Source organism: Strigops habroptila, chromosome 8 (assembly GCF_004027225.2).
Source record: "Strigops habroptila isolate Jane chromosome 8, bStrHab1.2.pri, whole genome shotgun sequence".
In the NCBI taxonomy this organism is placed as follows: domain Eukaryota; kingdom Metazoa; phylum Chordata; class Aves; order Psittaciformes; family Psittacidae; genus Strigops; species Strigops habroptila.
Genome location: NC_044284.2, coordinates 62,057,247 through 62,061,375, shown reverse-complemented (window position 1 = coordinate 62,061,375; position 4,129 = coordinate 62,057,247).

Here is a 4,129-nt window from a genome sequence, read left to right as displayed (position 1 = left end):
CCTGGAAAGCCTCCTGCGTGCTGGCTCTCACTCAGCAAAGGGGGACGTACCCAGCATCTGACTGTTTCTTCTCTCCGTACAGCCACCTCATGTGGCTGGGAACAGAGGGACAGTGACTGGAAAGGTCTGTGGAGACTTACTGAGACTTGACCCCTGAGGGCGTTTCAGGAAAGAACCTTTAAAAAGAATTGAGCAAAATCTCAACTTGCAGCTGGTTTTAAGCTTGCTTTTGTTTGCTTGTTTCTAAGAAAGCTGTACTCCTGGCACGTTCTGCACTGCGTGTCCTAGTGAACACCCACAGCTCCTGCCTTTAGAGAGAAATGCATTTTCAGTGCAAAGATACTGGCAGCTGAGCTAAGGACAACAGGCTCCACCACAGCTCTGCTGCTGCTCCTCAGGGTTACTGTGCCTCCAGGCACCCCTGCGCTCAGCAGCTCAATCCACAGCACGATCCATTTTTCAGCTGCCCAGAGTGGGCAATGCTCCAGCTGCAGGATCAGAGAATCACAGAATCCCAGCCTGGTTTGTGTTGGAAGGGAGCTTACAGCTCCTCCAGTTCCAACCCCCTGCCACGGGCAGGGACACCTTCCACTAGAGCAGGTTGCCCAGAACCACATCCAGCCTGACCTTGAACGTCTCCAAGGATGGTGCATCCACCACCTCTCTGGGCAACCTGTGCCAGTGTTTTACCACCCTCAGTACCTACAGTCCAATTGCAGTGTTCACCTCCCGAAGATGCCAGCAATCTACAAAGAGCAAAGGTGGTCACTGCGGCATCTCTGTTACACACAGGTTTGGTTTTATCCAAGGATGAAAGATGCAGCTGCCATTAGATCACGGTCAAAGGGCTGCAGTGTTGCTGCTCCCACACTCCCATTGCTGACGTTTTTCATCGAGCCCCTCTAATTGTTGTCAGCACAGGTATGAAAACTGCAGCAACTGAAATGATTTATGAGAGTTAGCACAAGGGCAAAAGAAATGCCAGGATGGAGCACCTCTCCTATGAGGAAGGGCTGAGAGAGTTGGGCTTGTTCAGCCGGAGCAGAGAAGGCTCTCCGGGAAGACCTTATTGTGGCCTTTCAGTACTTAAAAGGGGCCTATAAGAGAGATGGGGAGAGACTTTTCAGCAGGGCCTGTTGTGATAGCATGAGGGGCGGTTTTAAACTAAAACAGGGGAGATTCAGGCTGGATGTGAGGAAGAGATTCTTTACAATGAGGGTGGTAAAATATTGGCACAGGGTGCCCAGAGAGGCTGTGGCTGCCCCATCCCTGGCAGTGTTCAAGGCCAGGTTGGACACAGGGGCTTGGAGCAACCTGCTCTAGTGGAAGGTGTCCCTGCCCGTGGCAGGGGGTTGGAACTGGAGGAGCTTTAAGCTCCCTTCCAACCCAAACCAGGCTGGGATTCTGTGATTCTATGTTCAGACCTCAGAAAGCATTGAGAACATTCACCTTGCTTGCAGTGATTATTTGCTCATTCAGAGCTGAGGTTCTCCACTGTGAGCTCATCCCTCCTTCAGCACTCAATGAGATAATTCAAAGCTCTAAAAGCCGTTGGAAAAGAAGTATTAATGACTTTCTCCTCTTTGGTTCACACATATTCACAAAGGCATAAACCCTGGGTTTATAGCTGAGCTATGTATTGTTTCCCATTGCAAGCGGCTGTGCACTCAGGGTTAATTAACTTACAAACGGTGGCATCCCATAACCAGTGCTCTGCTATCAAGTGCAGGTATGGCTGTAAGCACACAGCACTTACCAGCTCGGGTTATCATCCATGAAGATGATTTCTTTATGAGTTCAGTCAAAATCTAGTTCTGAGAAAAACCCTATTACTTTAACCTCTCCTGCGTAGTTGCCACTTGCTGCCACCACACTTGTGCAGAACTGTTCCATCTAATCAATGTAATAGTTGTGTCAAGGATGAGTTGAATTTCCTGTGATGAAATTGGTGCTTCTCCAATCTAGCTGAAACGTGTGGGGTGGAAGCACTTGTGATTGTGGTGAAGTCCTCACAAGGAGCTACGAGGAGCCTGTGCTTCATCCTATTGCAGATCTCTTTGCATAGCAAAGGGTTGAGTACAAATAAAAGGATAAATAAGAGCAATTTTCAAGCCGGTCTGGAGTTACCTGGCCCTGTGTAACCGTGACTGAGCAACTCACTGAATTCAAAGCCCCCTTACAAGCTGCAGCACAGTGACTCCTGGTCAGAGGTGTCACTTGGACCTCACCAGCATGAAGACAGCTTCCCAGCAGAGCTGGTGGGCACAGTCCTGTCTGAAAGGCACTCGGAGGAACCCGGTAAGATAGAAATCACCATGTATGATATATACTACTGTATGTGTAAAACGTATGTGTTGTCTCTAAAGAATACCATGTTAGCACCATTGTCACCAGCTTTGAGCAGTCGTGGCAAACATATGGAAGCCGATGTTCCTGACTGGAGTGCCTCTCTCCACAAGCCCATGCTCACCATTGGTGTCACCTAAACATGATGGTGCCTCAGCTGCTCCTACCAGGAGCTGACACAGAGGTGGGGGACCCAAAGGTGGCCAAAGCAGTTTGCTTGGTCAGGACACCTCACTGGGGATCATAAATAGAATCATAGAATCCCAGAGTGGTTTGTGTTGGAAGGGAGCTTAAAGCTCATCCAGCTCCAACCCCTGCCACGGGCAGGGACACCTTCCACTAGAGCAGGTTGCTCCAAGCCCCTGTGTCCAACCTGGCCTTGAACACTGCCAGGGATGGGGCAGCCACATCTACCACCATTCCTCAATACAACAACTGCTTCATGCAGTGTTGGAGCCCGCAGCCAGCCCCAGCTCTGCGAGGAACAGGGGCTCTTCCAGGGACAGGGACACACTGCCCCACTGCTCCCAAGGGAGAGAAGGAAGGACAAGGAAAAGCTCCTCTGGGAGCAGCACATACCAGCTCCTGCATTAAAAGTCAGGCAGATTGATACAACCGATCTCTGCATCAGCTACAGGAAGCTTTGGGTTTAGCCTCAATTCACCCCCAAACCACAGCTGGAGCCCACAGAGGACAGGGGAGCAGGCAGGAACAGCCGTGGTCAGTGAAGACAGCACAAAGGCAACTCGCTGGAGGTGGTTTTCCCCTTCACCCTCCTCAAAGCCGGCTCCTGTGAAGCCCCAGGAAGCACACGTCTGAGCCTGCTCCTGGGGGACTTGTGGCTATTCTTAGCTGAGCGGAAGGAACAGCACTGTCACAGCGAGGAATAAAGGAGCTAAAAAAGGATCTGTGCCTGACTTCACTCACAGCTTCGCTAACAAGTTCATAGCAACCTTAAAAAATATTTGTTTTCCTTCTCTGACGGTTGGTGTCTGACTTGCAAAAGCATCAGATCAATAATAAAAAGAATCAAAGCAAATTAAACTTAATCAAATCTCTGGAATCCACAAAAGGGCTATTTCAGTGAAGACAGATGAAATCTATAGCTACTGGATTCTGAAGACTTGCCATCCTATTGCAAATCTCAACTTGTAATTTCTTTGCTTCCCAGAGAAGCAGCACCATGCACATATGAGGACAGGGGACCACTGGGGCCACCAGCTCCATCCCTCTGCCTTCACACAGGACACTCACCTCTGCCCTTAGGCGCTGGCACTGACCCAAAGCTTTTTGTCTATACATGCCAGGCTGATGTTTGCTGGTGTTTGTGATCAAACACAGAGCAAAGACTCCCCTTGGTGTTCCCAAGAGCCGTGTCCTGCACACCCAGCAGCCCCTACATCAGCCCCAGCACCCCCTGCCCTTGTACCAAAGGTGGAGATAAAACTCCTCAAAGCTTTGCGGGAGTAGGATGTCACCTACCCCGGGCAGATGCTTGCAGCCAGCTCGGGGTAGTGGGTGTGTAGGAAGCCACGAGTAAACACATGTTGTTCCCATGAGCAATAGCTGTTGCATCCCACCGGCATCTCCAAGCAGAACTGCAGAAGGTGCTTGGGGTGCCAGTTTTCATCCATTTGTCAGTGCTACAGCCCGGTCAATAGTTGCTATAACTCAAGCCATCCTTCCACAGGAGATCATTAAACGCGTCTATTGATTTCCTCAACATTTTCAGCAATATTTAAATCTTTCACTAACCAGGGGATGGATGTCTCTGGCTGCCAGC